Genomic DNA, 17,500 nt, shown 5'->3' with positions numbered 1-17,500 from the left:
AACCAGTGCTTCATACGACTATCCAGTATCTGCCTAAGTGCCGTTTTCCACTTACGGCTCTGGACTGATTTTCAGTCTCTTTGTGACTGACGTCCGATAAGTTGCCGACGCACGTTCATGACATGCTTGTCTGTAATGTGGACGCACCCGTAGTCGTCACAGTTACACATAATGAATCGGAATCATCGCTAACCAAGATGACTGGACAATATATAAATCACTTTTAGTTCCAATTATTGCTCCCTCGGTTTTACTAGAATTCAGATACGATTTTGAATGAAAAAGGGACATATAAACACTCTTTGTATGACGGGTGAACCACAGTAGCTGATGAACGAGCTACTTCTGTCTCCCGCGCATATTGGCCGCGCAGGTTGCCTCCTGGAACCCTTGAGCGGGTAGCCTGCTTCTGTGCGTCTTCACTAACCCTACAGCATCAAGATCATGGTTCTGTTGGTCATGCCCCTGGTGGAAAGCCGTTAAGGTGGTGAACATTGTGAATTCGGGGTCTTGGTGATGGCGGTGGTGGTCATGTTGGTGTTGGTGATATGTTACTGTACTACTTGTCAATGCATGGGTGTGTTTTCTAACGGCGGGTGCAGCAGGTGGGAAGGGGTTCAGCGGTGACTTCCATCTGCATTGGTTTGAGAGGTGGTTGGTCTTGGATCCTGCTTAACATGGTGTGGTTGCGTGCATTTGAATGTCTTCTACCAGTTCAGTAGCTAAATTCGGCACTGGATGGGCAGGTTATTGAATGTATTTTTAGTTTTAAGGTTTATATTATTTAATCCCACCTTCCATCAGCCAGCGCATTGTGAAATGGGAAGAGTAGAAAATTGCTTTTTTGTTTTAATACTCCAAGCGGATTTTCGCAGAAAAGCGTTTGTAACGAGACGAGATTTTTATTTTGGGATGTTGATTGCTCATATATGTTTCTAAGTGAAAGAAGAGTGAGTTGCCACTATTCCATTTTTAATGATGCAGAAAAGATCTGTGGATCAATAGAGAAAATGAACCTCTTTATACTAAATGTATTATTGTAATATTTGATTGATAAATTGTGGGTTCGTTGGTGATGTTGGAGTTAGTTGTGCAAGATCTCTCTCTCTCTCTCTCTCTCTCTCTCTTTCTCTCTTTCTCTCTCTCTCTCAAAAAAAAATGATAAACTACGGCAGTCATTTATCATTCATCGTATTTTCACCAGATGGCGAATAGTGCCGCGAAATTGGAAATGTTCTGAATCCTTAATGTTGAGATAGCAAAGGAAGTAATGCAGAAGTGAAGAAAAAAACATGTTTTATACAGGACGTAACGAAAAATAAAATTAGCTTTGCTGTTACCGTTTCTCGTCTTCTTATTCAATTGTGTCGGTCTTTTTTCCAAAATCCTTGCTATATGCTTACAGTTTTCGTAATACAGTGTATGTACTGTATATATATATATATGTATGTATGTATGTATGTATGTATGTATGTATGTTTGTATGTATGACATGCGGAAGAAAGGTTTAAGAAGTCAGGATGCATTGTTCAAAAGGTGGAGAAGGCTGATAGAGAACACTGACCCATTTAGAAATGAAAGAAGAAGAATGTGTATATATATACATATCTATCTATCTATCTATATCTATCTATCTATCTATCTATCTATCTATTTATCTATATATATATATATATATATATATATATATATATATATATATATATATATATATATATAAAAAGTGAATGTTTGTTTATTAGTTAGGATGCTATAGAAATCCGAACCGCTTGACAGACCCAGACAAAGTTTTTGCGCACGGCCTGTATGTCACCCCAGAAAGGTCTATAACTCAAAATCAAACCCCTACCCCGTGACAGACATACAAACACAGACAAAACAAATGAAGTTTTCGTTTTTACATCACTTTTTCCTTCTGTGTTTTATGGGTTAATTCTCATTTTTCACCTGATGCTCCACCTTTTCTTCCAAGCGTTGTCAGACGTATGATTAACCTAAACAGTAAGTCCAAATCCCTTATAACGTCAGTTTTTTTTATCAGAATTTACATGAATTTCGATCATAACTTATAAGAATTATTAATATAATTGCTTATTACCTCAATAAAATCAGTATCGAAAACCTACAGGGCATAAAACTAGAGGAACACGAAGAAGTTAAACCCTCCCACTGCAAACCCTATAGGAATCAGTTTAGTATATCTAAAAAAATTAAACATGTGTTTGACTGTTTTAGAATTATTCATTCAGTCATCGAGCAATGCAATTCAAAATGCTCGTGGCCATCATTTGACCCAACTTAATTTACGGCAATTATTAATATGATTGTTTACTACCTCGATAAAATCAACATTGACAACCTATATCGGTTTAAATGAGGTTTGGAATTAATTATCGGCAACCAGAATGCCGAGGAGCGAGAGAGAGAGAGGACGCAACGGTTGACAGTTAACCGTATATACAGGCCTTCCCGAGTCTATCTCAGCACACTATGAATTTGATCGAAGGACTAAGTGACGTTTTTCATACAATCACGAACATAGAATATGCATGAAAAAACGAAGCATCAACCTAAATTCGGTGATCACACGCTTTTATTTGAAATGGACACTTGGCAACTACCTCAACCCGTGAACAGCAAGACTGGAAGAGTAACTGCCAGTCAATTCGCACCTGTTGCTGCATTCCTGTCATTCAGGAAAATAAAATGTTTGTTTATGGTTATTCATTAGAATGATATATATTCATTTCTATCTTTTATTCACGTGTATTTATTCGAAACAATAAGTGACCGTTTGTCTCACAGTCCTCCGCGAAGGGAATGTTTTTGTTTATGATGCTTTATTACGTCTTTACCATAGGGACGAATTGACCGTTAGGTGCTTACCAAACCTTGCTTAGTGTGGGTTGCTATAGTTGCCGAACATGCGTAGCGGTAATTTTTTTGCTGTCGCTCCGTGTAACCTTATATTAAATGATGTCATTGTAAAGTTAATGAGTTGTAATTTATTATGCTACCTTAAAAACGTCCCTAAAACCAATATAAAGCAGACGCAGCACGAGTTGAAGTTTGCCATATTGGAAAATGTTGGTAACTTTGTTTTCTTAATTCACCAAAAATCGCTTAACAGAGATACCTGAATTTTTTGTTCAGCACCCAAGTAAAATCAATTTCCTTTTTTTTTTTTTAGATATATAATTCATTACTATTTGTGTTACTTTCTTTTCTTAATTCACCAAAAATCACTAAACAGATACCTGAAATTTTTTTTTTATTCAGAACAAAAGTAAAATCAATTTCCTTTTTTTTTTTTTTAGATAGATAATTCATTACTATTTGTGTTAGGTGTGATAATGACAACGGGCAGTGAAATAAAGGCAAAATGTATGAACGAGTTGTAGGTTATGGTAAGCGACACCATTGGTTACTATTTTTCAAAAAATGAAAAAAATATAGATACATTGAAATGTCTAATTTTTATTTACACGATGAGAAAATTCACTACTTTTCGTTTCCAATAAGTTCGCTGATTGATGAGGGGGTGGAAGACTGCCTGTTGCACAATTCACGTAACAATACGAAAGAAGGAAAAAGGTTCAACAAATTACAGTATAGTCCAAATATTTCTAATTAAAAAAAGACGTATATTCTCATGCAATATTAATGAATGAGTTTAAACTAAAACCTGGGAGAGAGAGAGAGAGAGAGAGAGAGAGAGAGAGAGAGAGAGAGAGAGAGAGAGAGAGAGAGAATTTTTCTGGCAGTGCCGGGTTGGTCAGCTAGTGTGTGTGTGTGTGTGTATATATATATATATATATATATATATATATATATATATATATATATATATATATAAATATATATATATTATATATATATATATATATATTATATATACATATGTATACAAATATATATTACATGTATATATGTATACATATGTATATATATATATATATATATATATATATATATATATATATATATATATATATATATATATATATATATATATATATATATAACATAATTGCTCAAGAATACAGTGCATATTCTTTGTTTCTTGTGTTTGTGTGTATGTGGATTAAAAAGAAAGTATAATAATTATTATAAATTTTTCCACGTGTCTCTCTCTCTCTCTCTCTCTCTCTCTCTCTCTCTCTCTCTCTCTCTCTCTCTCTCTCTCTCCCCATGCACAAATGAACATTGATTTTTGAAGGCGTTTGAGGACAGTGAATGACAAATTGTATTCCTATTACCTGTCTATATATATTTGTTGATAATTTGTCAGATACACGTGAGTGTATCGTCTTCATCGTTAATTTAAATCGTCAGATAAGAAAAAATTACACCAGTAACACCACGTAATGATTCCTGTGGTTATTACTTTCGAAGCAAGGCGACCAAACATTGCTGAAATACTTGGCTGTCCTGCTCTGTTTCATCGTTAAATATTTATTTATGTTCAGTGTATACCTCTATTTCTCATTTTGCTTATTTTCTTATTACGCCTTCATCAGTATTTTACAGCATTTTTCTTCTTGTAGCTCTTTTGTTTTTTAGGCTGTGATAATTTCCAGGAGGAAACTTGCCAAGAGAATTATTGGCCTTTTGCCTCGTTCCATGTTAATACTTCTTCAGTAATGGTAGTATAATAACAACAATTTTCCTCTGTAGACTTTGTCAGCAGAAGCAGAATCTAATCCGGTGCTTCTTGATGCGTCATCTCTATGGTCTGGTTATAGAACTTTAAAGGTTTCAAGTCTTGGGATCATTGTCCCTAGGGATTTTGTATGGAAGGCAGGTGGAGAGCGAAGTAACGTGCGGGATGACGTTTGCCATAAACTCTACGGGTATATGTTGCCTAATTTCACTTACATAATTTTTTTTTTTATAAACCTCAACGTGAAGATTTTGACATTAAAAGGTAATAGACGATATCGAAACCAGAATGTATGTATGTATATATATATATATATATATATATATATATATATATATATATATATGTATATATATACACATACATACATACATATATTACTAAAAGGACCTCATTCAAACGGGATGGTATCTAATGGAGTATTTATTTAGATACCATCCAGCTTGAGTGAGGTCCTTTTAATAATTTTACTAATGCACAGAACAGTTGTGCATGTGATAAAGTTAATATACATATATATACATATATATATGTATGTATATATATTATATGTATGAATTTTTGTCACACACACACACACATATGTATGTATATATATTATATGTATGAATTTTTGTCACACACACACACACACCCGCGCCGTGACATTTATATTCACAGACATTGAGCTACAAATGTGCTTTATATCAAATTCACTGAACCTCCGTGTAAAAACCTAAGGGAAATTTTATAAGTAATAAGCGATACGTCACCAGGTGGACTCGAATCATGGAATGGTTGGGGAACGACGACTTTTCAGTGACGCTACCATTGGGGAATAAAGAGAGGTGTAAGTTGGTAGCGACTCTGTTGTACAAATGCCTGTCGAACTTCACGGTGTATGTGACAAAAGTCCATGAATATCTAAGTGGTTTCAAGGGTACCAATCGGCTATCGTGGTGGAGGTGGGTTGATACAGAATTTGACAGGCTTATGCAACGACAGAGTCGGTTTCACCTAAAACTTTTCTGGATAGCCCAGTGGTAGCGTCACTCCGTTCAGTATACCTTAGTTTAACCAGACCACTGAGCTGATTAACAGCTCTCCTAGGGCTGGTCCGAAGGATTAGACTTATTTTACGTGGCTCAGAACCTATTGGTTACCTAGCAACGGGACCTACAGCTTATTGTGGAATCCGAACCACATTATAGCGAGAAATGAATTTCTATCACCAGAAATAAATTCCTCTAATTCTTCATTGGCCGGCCGGAGAATCGAACGCGGGCTCAGCAGAGTGCTAGCCGAGAACGCTACCGACCCGTCCAATGAAAATTCGTTACGATGCCTATGGCTCGAATCAGTATAATTCTTTAATCTTCAAAAAGTATTTTTTATAAAAACAAATTTACAACGAATAGGGTTTCGGTGCATTTTACGAAGCTGGTGTAAATGTTGAAATATGCTGGACCCCTACCTACGAGGCTAAAGGGAGGTGAAGATGATGATAAACCAGCCAAAGTGGCAACTACGGGGACCAGAACAAAAATAAAAATTTGCCAGATATTAGGGAGTAATGAATTTGATAACAATATATTAAAAGTGATGAAATCCAAGAATTTGTTAAGAATTTGACATTTTTATTTCTCATTGTAAACGGAGGGGTTTTGATAATTCAGTTAATAATGTCTTGTGTCATTGTGTTTGATATCCTGATGGACTATCCTTTAAAAGCAGGCGACACCTATGCATTGATATAGTTCAGTTTCAACTCCTAATTGAAAACCAATCATCACATAATTCCGTTTAGTTATGTATGGTGGTTGTTCAACAATGATATTTTTTAAACGTAATTATTTATGTGCATTCTCATAGATTTGTTTACGGTTATTATAATTCTGAAATTTTCTCAACCGGAATGAGATTATGCTGTGGCAGCCCCATAGTGGCGAAGGTCATTTCCACGCCGCAGCGATTGTACGTTCCCAACAATGACCTTTTAAATATGCATTGTGCACCTTTGGCACTGACGCATTCAACCGATGGTTGGTGATGGCAGAAGGGGAATTTCCAGCGCTTATGACGCACGTGATGTCAGCCACTCGAGCGGGAAAAAAAGGGCGTTTTAACCGAAGCGTGTCCTTGGGACTATTTGATGATAGGTGTTCCCCATGTGGAAAGTTGAGGCTGGGAGTGTCTGGGTCAGGGGAAGGGCGGGGGACCTAGTGTTCCTGGTAGAGGGGTGTTGTTAAAACATTAGTTCACAGTAAGCGTGTCCGGTAGGGGTTAATGTGCTGTTGGGTGGTAGTCCCCACAAAAAGAATATATATATATATATATATATATATATATATATATATATATATATATATATATATATATATATATATATATATATATGTGTGTGTGTGTGTGTGTGTGTGTGTGTATATATTTACATAGGACGACGCAGAAAGAAAAATCTTTTTTTATATGTATATTTTATTACGGTATTTGTAAAATCGTGAAAGAAGTTACAGATAGTTAGAAACTATAAGACCTTTTGCAGTACTGGTCCCGTTTTGAATAAAAATGCACGACATATTCAACAACAAATTTTGTTATGAATATTTTAGTATTAAATAAAGAACAATGTCTGTTTGCGACCGTCATATAAATTCAGTGTTTTAAAAGATGCTTTAGAAAATATTCTTCAGTATTCTGAGTACCGTTTGTATGCAGATCTTCCAACCTTATATATTTTTTTGTAAAATTCATTCCCACATAATTTCCTGCAGGTTTTAACTGCTACCAAATGAAGGAATGATCTTCCGAATGAGATAGTTGAATCAACCGAAGTTCAGACGTTCAGGGTGAACATCCTTACACGCGTCTTATTTCATAGTGGAATTGATTTTCGTTTTCCTGGTAGAGTTTCTTCCTGACCTTTGTTTCTTTCTCGGCATTGGATTACTTTCTGGTCTTGTAGCAGTCTGCGTCTCCACCTCGGGTTGAACTTGGCTAGTAACAAAAAAACAACCATAATAATGCGAAAGAACGAAGATGAGTGCCCAGTATATTTGGAATACAAGCCAAGCGTAAGAGCGATTGCAGATCCGGGGAAAACGTGAAATTCTGCAGAATGATGTGGAGAAGACGTTGACGAAGACGCGGAAACTCGGCACGCTTGAACGCTTCTTGACTTCATCATCGTACCAGATTGACCTGACCAATTCATGTCAGCTGTATTTTAACCGAACGTGACCTTTATCAGTTAACCGGTTCGCAAGTTTTCTGTCTTAGTTGTCCCACGTATTGTTTGCGTCCCCTAGAATCGCCCGTAGCATTTGAGGGCGCTATGGCGCAGTGAGAAGGATACCGGATGTCATGAATAGGCCTGGGGGGAGGGGAAGGGGTGGATGCCGGATTTGGGGGCTCCATGGGGAGCACACCGGACGAGGCTAATTAAGGGCCAGATCATGGCACGCGCCCACTTCGCCCGGGTCCTTCACTTCACTTCACTTCACTTCACTTCCCTGTGGCTTCCTCGTTTGATCTTCCCTCCTCTTCCGAGGCTCAGAAGAAATTCTTTTCAGGGATGAGCTCTTCGAAAGCAATTTTTTTTTTTGGAAATAGACAATAGAAGGGGGATATTTACTTTCGTCATTTGTTTTTCTCTTTTAAAAAGGTATATAGCTTTATCATTATGGCTGGAAATACAAGAGTTAAACAGACTTTAAATCGACACGAAAAGAAATCGACACAGGAAGGAACACGGAACGAGTGCGCAGTATGTACATACAGTGCGCATGACGAGGTGCACTGTAGGCTTTACTGAATGTTCTTTGCGTCGTCCCTTCGACCCCCTCCTCCCGAGCTGCAACTCCTTTCATTCCTTTTGCTGTACCTCCGTTCATATTCTCTTTCTTCCATCTTACTTTCCACCCTCTCCTAACAATTGATTCATAGTGCAACTGCGTTGAGGTTTTCCTCCTGCTGCACCTTTCAAACCTTTATGCTCTAATTAACCTTTTGGCGCTGAATGACCTCATGGGTGCCAACGCTTGGCCTCAGGCCTGAATTTTATATCACACAAGGGTTGTATTGGGAGTAATGATTGCTTACCATTTTCTCCGAAACCGTTAATCGAAATGTGATGCCTTTGCACTGTCAGGTAGTCGTGACAGACATAGTTTCCCCATTTTCATTTGTTGTTTAGCTTCTAAGTGTAGACAATTTTAGTTGCGAGTTGATTTGATTTTTTAATTTGAATACTTGATTACTGATATGCTTGTAGGTGGCACCAGAAAGAACGTCCATATGAAACTTAATAAGAGCAATTATTGTTGTCGACGTCTGTAGGAGTCTGAGAAATGTGTTGGCGAGATTGATATGAGAAGGTGAAAGTACAGTCAGGAGTCTGAGAAATGTGTTGGCGAGATGAATATGAGAAGGTGAATGTACAATTAGGAGTCTGAGAAATGTGTTGACGAGATGAATATGAGAAGGTGAATGTACAGTCAGGAGTCTGAGAAATGTGTTGGCGAGATGAATATGAGAAGGTGAAAGTACAGTCAGGAGTCTGAGAAATGTGTTGACGAGATGAATATGAGAAGGTGAATGTACAGTTTAACGAAGGCAAAACCAGTGCTGAAGACAACCCCATGGAGGAAGACAATCGACACCAGTCTCTGAAGAAGAGTAAAGGACGGCGAATGTGTCTAGGATGACAAGTGGGCGCATCTACAGGATTTCCTCGAGGTTGGGGGCAACTACTCCGACGCAGCACTCTGAACACTTCGAGAAGCCATCCTTGTACGAAAGACCTCAGAAATAGCTTCATGCGATCCGGTCGCAACATAACAATCAAAGACCCTTTCGCTACGTTTGCAAGATCGATGGGATGGTCAATGGTCAGCGGTGCCACAGTTACGAGCTGCCCCGATCCGGGACGGCTTCGGGAGAGCCTTCAGGGGCGGCGCTTGGTTGATGCAGAAGTGGAAGTACCCATCAAACGCTGGACCGGAAGTGGCTGACAGCTGTTTCCAGGGAGGATTTGACAAAGGGGGTTCACAGGTGGCGCATTGGTATCGCCACAGACGGAGAATATTTTGAGTTGTATTAGAATGCAGAGATTGGGTTACACTGCACATGCGCGTGTTTGTTGTTGATAAGGAGTTATGACGCGGCAGTCATATCTCTCTCCCTCTTTTGATATATATATATATATATATATATATATATATATATATATATATATATATATATATATATATATATATATATATATAATACATAAACAGTTTACTCGAGTGTGTACACTAGAAAGCAAGAACAGCAATCCTTCCACCGTCAACATCTGATGAACTGAAGTTACGGGCGTTAGGGAGAGGTTCTTCATTCGCCATTTGTTCGTACATGTATTTTTCCGCATTATTATGTCTCGAACCCTTCGTTTTTTTTTTTTTCATTCCTCTCATCCTTTTACTCGTCCATCAGCAACTTTTTATCGGGGCGAAAGACTTCTTTTTCGGGGTGGGCGCCCCCTTGGAATGACCTTTCTTTTCGCGAGCTCGTGGAGTCCTCTCCCTCTAAATAAAATTCTACCGGTTTTTCTTTTTTTAGGAAGAGATTTTCTTATAATAAAATCACTTATCCTTGACATGCCTGTGTGAAGGATGTTTCTGTAGTGCTGATGCAGAGAGAGAGAGAGAGAGAGAGAGAGAGAGAGAGAGAGAGAGAGAGAGAGAGAGAGAGAGAGAGAGAGAGAGAGAGAGAGAGAGAGAAATAATCAATTTTGCATATATTTTGGGGTCTTGCCCTTGATCCAGAATTGATTCCATGCTACTTGCGTAATAATTCCCACTGTGTGTGTGTGTGTGCGTGTGTGTGAGAGAGAGAGAGAGAGAGAGAGAGAGAGAGAGAGAGAGAATCAATTTGGATATATTTCGGGGTCTTGCCTTTGATCCAGAATTGATCCCATGCTACTTGCGTAATTATTCCCACTGTGTGTGTGTGTGTGAGAGAGAGAGAGAGAGAGAGAGAGAGAGAGAGAGCGAGCGAGAGCTTAGGCACCTTACAGCAAACGAAACTCAAAGAAAAAGTGTATCAGTGCCTGAAAGAAGATTGTTTTTCATGCTGAAGCCGCTATTGCCGAGGAGTTATTGCTGGAATCAAGCCTAGACCCAACGAAAGGAAAAGTAATAGAAATGAGGGAATATAAAAGTAGGGAAAGAGTTCTGCAACTTTAGCTTAGAGTTATTAAAGTTAATTTCCATTTTACTTAATATATATTTCATCGCATCAAACACCTATGCTCTTGGTAAAAGTTCGCTTGAGCTCACCGATATTATGAAAGCAAAAGAGATTTAGAATATTCCATATGTTTATATCCTGAACAGTCTCTCTCTCTCTCTCTCTCTCTCTCTCTCTCTCTCTCTCTCTCTCTCTCTCTCTCAGTTGTTAAAGGCGCCGCAGAAATTGCGGTCGTTCTAGCAGTGTCCATTTTCTTTTAATCTCGTGAAGCCAGACCGTCCCATTATTATTTCTTTTGGGGTCAAGTGCATGATTTGACGGACAGGAGTGGGTGTTTGGCAGGGGGGACTTTTAAGTTTTGGGTGGGACCGTATTGAGTGCTGGGGTTACAACACGTGTGAGGACGTTCTCGGAGTAAAGGAAGAAATGGGAAGGAAATGGAGAGAGAGAGAGAGAGAGAGAGAGAGAGAGAGAGAGAGAGAGAGAGAGAGAGAATGGTTTTAGAAATATATTTATCATTTTCTTGCGTAAGAAAATGATGTGGTGTCCCTCTCATACCGGTTTCATACCTGGATAAAATGAGCCTTCACTTTTGAATGAAATAGGCTATAATTAAAGAGCTGCAATAAGGCTGTTACTGGTGGCGTCAGTGATTCAGTTTTGTTATAGTAGAAGATTTTTGAGGATAAGTAGATTCCTCTGTCGATATTTTCTTTGTATTTACGTTTGAACACCAGTGCTCATCATCACGCAAGTAATAAAATGAATTTTGTTGACCGAGATATTTAATAGTATTTCTTGATTAAAAATGTTGTTCTTGGTTTTTATCGGATATATTTAACATGCATTTATATTTCTGTATAACGTGTAATAAGTGCTACCAATGAATATGCACATCATCAATGAAGCACATTCTTATACATCGTTGGCATAAGGACACAGGATAACCCAGAACTTACGTTATAACTAACTGGTTGTGTCTGTTTGTAAAATAGATTATTTTATTTTTATAGCATGAAAAATTTGTAGATCTCAGTGACTAGTATTCCTCGTGTAATCTTTATTTTCCCAGCTTTTGAAAAAAAAAAGTTCGATTCATTGCACAGCGTAGCTCTGAATGCGCTTTTGTGTGTTTGAAGTGTATGAGTGGGTCCTGCGCTGCACGGAAGTCGAAAGGTCACTCGGAGTGGCTGAGAAAGGTGAAATTTAGGCGAGAGGTTTCTTCAGCGTATTGTAGATTGGATTAGAATGTGATTGCAGATATGCGCTGGATTTTAGAATTCCAAGTGATATGATAGCAACACTGCTGTATTTTTGTTCAGCCCTCTCTGTTCATTTCAAGGTTTCTCTCCTGATTATGCCAACAGAATTTTTCGGCTTTTTCTCAGAAAGTTATTGCTATATTTCAGAGACCAAACTGTCTCCCTCTGCTGGCGAGTATATGAGTGAAGTAAGGGATAGAGACAAAAGGATCACGGGACTCAGATATTATAGATGAAAAATCTTCCTCCAACCAGCGATTAAGAAGATTAAGAAGCTATCGACTGGAGTGAGGTAACGGGTGGCCTCTGGATTTCTTGGTATAAATACCCACTGTCTCTGTTCCTTACTTCACTCATACACTTGCCAGCAGAGGGTGACAGTTTGGTCTCTGAAATATAGCAATAACTTTCTGCCTTTTGACGTTTTTATGGGCCGCTTCTATTGGACGGATTTCTGTTTGAACAGAAAATATTTCATAGTCACACACACATACAGTATATGTATATGTATATATATATATATATATATATATATATATATATATATATATATATATATAAATGTATATGTATGTATGTATGTATATACAGTATATATTATATATATATAGCCTATGTGCGTGTATGTGCGTCTTATCTCTCTCTCTCTCTCTCTCTCTCTCTCTCTCTCTCTCTCTCTCTCTCTCTCTCTCTCTCTCTCTCTCTCACACACACACACACACACATATACAGTATGTATATATGTATATTATTATATATATGTATAAATATATACATATACATATGCACACACATCCATACTTATTTATTTAGGAGAGAGAGAGAGAGAGAGAGAGAGAGAGAGAGAGAGAGAGAGAGAGAGAGCAGCCTTGGAGTATAAACACACACACACACACACACACACATAAACGCCTTTTCCACGAAAGGTTGAATTGCCCTCTCTCTCTCTCTCTCTCTCTCTCTCTCTCTCTCTCTCTCTCTCTCTCTCTCTCTCAGCAAGAGAGAGAGAGAGAGAGAGAGAGAGAGAGAGAGAGAGAGAGAGATTCCCATCGATTTTTTCATTATGCGAGCTTTTACCTTTAAGAACAATTGTTTTCCTTCTGTCCGTTCGCTAGAAGCAGTCGACAGATACTGGCACATGACTTGGCTCGTGTGCGTTCGCTGTTTGTACATGCTTGGGCTTAAAGCAGATAGAGCAGACGTATGTGCTTGAATTCGGGATCCCTTCCCTTGTTCATATTCTCATATTTCTCGCGTGGACTCAGTGCCCTCTTTCTAAGGGCTGTATCTGATATTCGCTCTCCCTGACTCTTTTTGTTTATTTGTTGATGTGGGATCACAAATATCTTGTTATAATTCGACGACAGGAGGCTGTGTTTTTTTTTTTTTTTGAAGAAGAAGAACCTTTTATTTCTGCAGCTATATAACCTTTTGTTTTTTTTTAGTGTTGAGGCTTGTTATAAAGATGGAAAAAGTGAATTTTAACTCGGTTAGTTCTTTTCAGCTGTTTGGGTTAATGTTATAACATATATTTATTATTCGCAATGTTTGCTCATTCCCACGAAGCGATCCAAATGGCATTATTATTGATTTAATCAGCAGAATTGAGAAAAGACTTCTCCCGTGCGATGTTTAGATCTGAATTAAATACATGAATTTCTCATATGAATAAAGACAGCAGTAAGTGGTAAGATTAATACCAGTAATGCGTAAAATCATAATGTTGCGCCTTAAGAAAGCCCCTTAAATTGCCTAGTCGAGATTTTCGCGATAATCTGTATTGTTCAGGGTGATATCGAAGACCTCGAGGATTAAGGTATAAACCGCATGTTTTGCCAGACGAGTAGCACGCCCGGTACGAAAGGTGGTAGTGGGCGTGCCATCTAGAGATACTCTGCGGAAGGTGGTTGAACACGAATTCTTCAGGAGCTGAAGCAATTTTTCTTTTTTGTTTACGCTTTCGGTTGATACAAATGCTCCGAAGAGTATGACGTTATTTTCATCATTTTTATAGAAACCGGGATTCATGTTAATAACAGATAGACCTCTGCCAATATTTTAAATATTTGTAGGGTCTACTAAAAAGTAAACCTGGAGATGGAGTCGAAGGCTCAGAGTCAATCATAGGATTACAGTTGCGTGCTGAATTTTGAGGTGGATGTATGGTATGAGAATAACTAATCAGTGAGTCGTGATTTCAGTGGTTTTTACACCACGATCAACCTTTTATTAATCTTGATGGTTTCATCCCATTAGGAGTACGAAGACCCCCTCGATTGCGATACGTGATGGTTTCATCCCATTAGGGTGAGGAGTGCGAAGGCCCCCTCGTATGCGATACGTGATGGTTTCATCCCATTAGGGTGAGGAGTGCGAAGGCCCCCTCGTATGCGATACGTGATGGTTTCATCCCATTAGGGTGAGGAGTACGAAGGCCCCCTCGATTGCGATACGTGATGGTTTCATCCCATTAGGGTGAGGAGTACTAAGGCCCCCCTCGAATGCGATACTTGATGTTTTCATCCCATTAGGGTGAGGAGTACGAAGGCCCCCTCGTATGCGATACTTGATGGTTTCATCCCATTAGGGTGAGGAGTACGAAGGCCCCCTCGTATGCGATACTTGATGGTTTCATCCCATTAGGGTGAGGAGTACGAAGGCCCCCTCGTATGCGATACTTGATGGTTTCATCCCATTAGGGTGAGGAGTACGAAGTCCCCCTCGTATGCGATACTTGATGGTTTCATCCCATTAGGGTGAGGAGTACGAAGGCCCCCTCGTATGTGATACGTAATGGTTTCATCCCACTAGGGCGAGGAGTACGAAGTCCCCCTCGAATGCGATACTTGATGGTTTCATCCCATTAGGGTGAGGAGTACGAAGGCCTTATCGTATGCGATACTTGATGGTTTCATCCCATTAGGGTGAGGAGTACGAAGGCCCCCTCGTATGCGATACTTGATGGTTTCATCCCATTAGGGTGAGGAGTACGAAGGCCCCCTCGTATGCGATACTTGATGGTTTCATCCCATTAGGGTGAGGAGTACGAAGACCCCCTCGTATGCGATACTTGATGGTTTCATCCCATTAGGGTAAGGAGTACTAAGACCCCCTCGTATGCGATACGTGATATCACATTTTTGATGGAGTGCTAATCACTCACGTCTCGGCTTCTCTGAACATCCAAGGCGCGGCCCGTAACAGTCGACTTGTAACCCAATACAAATTCAGGACTTAACGCATCAGAATGACAGTGTATTTAGAGAAAGATATTCACCCATGACGTTTTCTCCTCGTCCGGTTCAGGGATCGAACTGTACCCATTCAGTTGTAAGCTGAACGGGCCACCATTTGCGCGACGAGGCCCGAGGAAGAGAGAGAAAGGGCGAGAATAAATCAGTCCTTCTCTCCTTCCTGATGCCTTTCCGTCTGTTTCCCTCTTGTCCTCTGTTCCCCCATCGTCCCTTCCCATCCCTGTGGTATGTTACCGCATTAACCTACTTCTGCCCTTAAAGCTGGTGGCACCTTTTAGAAGGCACCCTCCCTCACTCGGCTGCCGTCTCTCCAGAACACTCCCCCCTCCTCCCCCCGCCCTTCCTCTCTCCTTCTGCCTCCCGTAGCTTTCGACTCTCTAGCTGGAATTTTATCCTCTCTCTCCTTCCCCCGGAAAGGGAAACATGATAGTTGTCGCATTGCTTGTAAGCGTCCCGCGCTTTGCCACTGGGGAGTGCTTTTAGGATGTCCTCTTGTGTGCAGTCATCTCTCTCTCTCTCTCTCTCTCTCTCTCTCTCTCTCTCTCTCTCTCTCTCACAGCAAGTGCCACCGTGGCACTTATCCTCTTGATGTAGAGTCTTATAGCAAGAGCGGTACCTCGTAAGACCCCTTAAAACATGACTGCTTTGTTATGCTGCCGAGTGTTCGAGTGCCGCTCAGCCCCCTGATGAAACCCCGGCGTGTGGTCGCAGGCACAATTGATGAAATTGTTTTTTTTCTGTTGCCGTTGTTTGGCTGCCGTTGTTTGGCTGCTCTGTTAGCTTGCGCCCTTGTTTGGCCCTTCCCTCTGTTTGATTTTCTTTGTCTTAGATTGTAATAATTATTTGGCGGTGGGAAAGTCCTTCAGCTTTCACGTCGTTTTTTCACTGGTGCAGATTTTTAGATTTTCAAAAGTGCTGTTTATAGATACTGAGAGATTTGTATATATTTATTAGTCTTGTAAGAGTTTGGTGTGTAATTGTTGATGGCTGTCTGGAATTACTCATTCTTAAAAGTTCTCTCTCTCTCTCTCTCTCTCTCTCTCTCTCTCTCTCTCTCTCTCTCTCTCTCCTGTTGTCGTCTTGATAAATCTCGCAACGTAAGAACTGCCATCTCATGAGTCAGTGTAACACATGACTTACCCTTTGTCCTACTGCTGTAGTGTTCCAGGGTGTTTCAGCTCAGCTCATCTCGAGTGTGTGTGTATGTATGTATGTATGTATGTATGTATGTATGTATGTATGTATATATGTATATGTATTATAGGTCTTTCAAACTTAATTTTATTAACTCAGCACATTAAGTTGAAGAGAAGAAGCGAAAGAAGAATATGGAGTCGAACAGAACAACACCAGCGGACCTACCACCCCTCCCCCCCCATTTCCGTACAGCCGCTTTCCCTTTTCCTGCGAAGTAGGTCATCTCTATACATCTCCCCTTCTCCCTCCACTCCCATCATTCCCTTCCGCTTGTCTCCACTCTCCGAAATGGGCCAAAAAAAAAAACTTTTATTTATTTTTGTTATTGATATGTCGCTTTCACGGCCAACTCTTTTGTTTCGTGGATCTGCCGCAGAGAGAGAGAGAGAGAGAGAGAGAGAGAGAGAGAGAGAGAGAGAGAGAGAGAGAGAGAGAGAGAGTCGATGGCCAAGGGTTCTTGGATCCGGCCTTGCCCTCGTGTTTGCTTTATTTTTATGTATTTTTCGCATTTATCTTTTTTTTTTCGTCGCTTCGTTTTTATTTCACAGTGTTTCTTCTTCTCCGGTTATTTATGTTGCTTGCTATTTTTAGCTTGGGTTTTTTATTCCTAATTTGATATTTTAGTTACTGCGTAGTTTCTATTCAACTTTTTTCATTTTGTTCATTTGGGCATTTTTGTAACGACACATGTATACACACGGTACATAATGCTTATATGATAATTACAAAAGTCAGAGCAAAACTGTACTCGTCATTTGTGTGACCTTTAGATTCAACGTCACTTGAACTATAATTGTACTGACCTCTGTTGACCTTAGTTGCTGGGATAGTCATTTATCTCGGACTCTAACTCTCTCCCCAATGCTCCAATTTGGCTTTTTGTAGGCATTTTTAAACTTTTCTCCATTCGTTTT

General features: G+C 39.5%; 1 protein-coding gene across 5 annotated transcripts in view; it reads left to right on the top strand.

Annotated features, from left to right (window-relative positions):
* Window positions 1–17,500, top strand: part of Mob2 (MOB kinase activator 2) — a 354,696-nt gene that overhangs the window by 66,369 nt on the left and 270,827 nt on the right. The gene's annotated exons all lie outside the window — the stretch shown is intronic.

The sequence above is a fragment of the Macrobrachium rosenbergii genome, chromosome 19 (assembly GCF_040412425.1).
Source record: "Macrobrachium rosenbergii isolate ZJJX-2024 chromosome 19, ASM4041242v1, whole genome shotgun sequence".
Lineage (NCBI taxonomy): Eukaryota > Metazoa > Arthropoda > Malacostraca > Decapoda > Palaemonidae > Macrobrachium > Macrobrachium rosenbergii.
The sequence above is the reverse complement of the archived record's forward strand: the minus strand, read 5'-3'. Positions and strand labels throughout refer to the sequence as shown.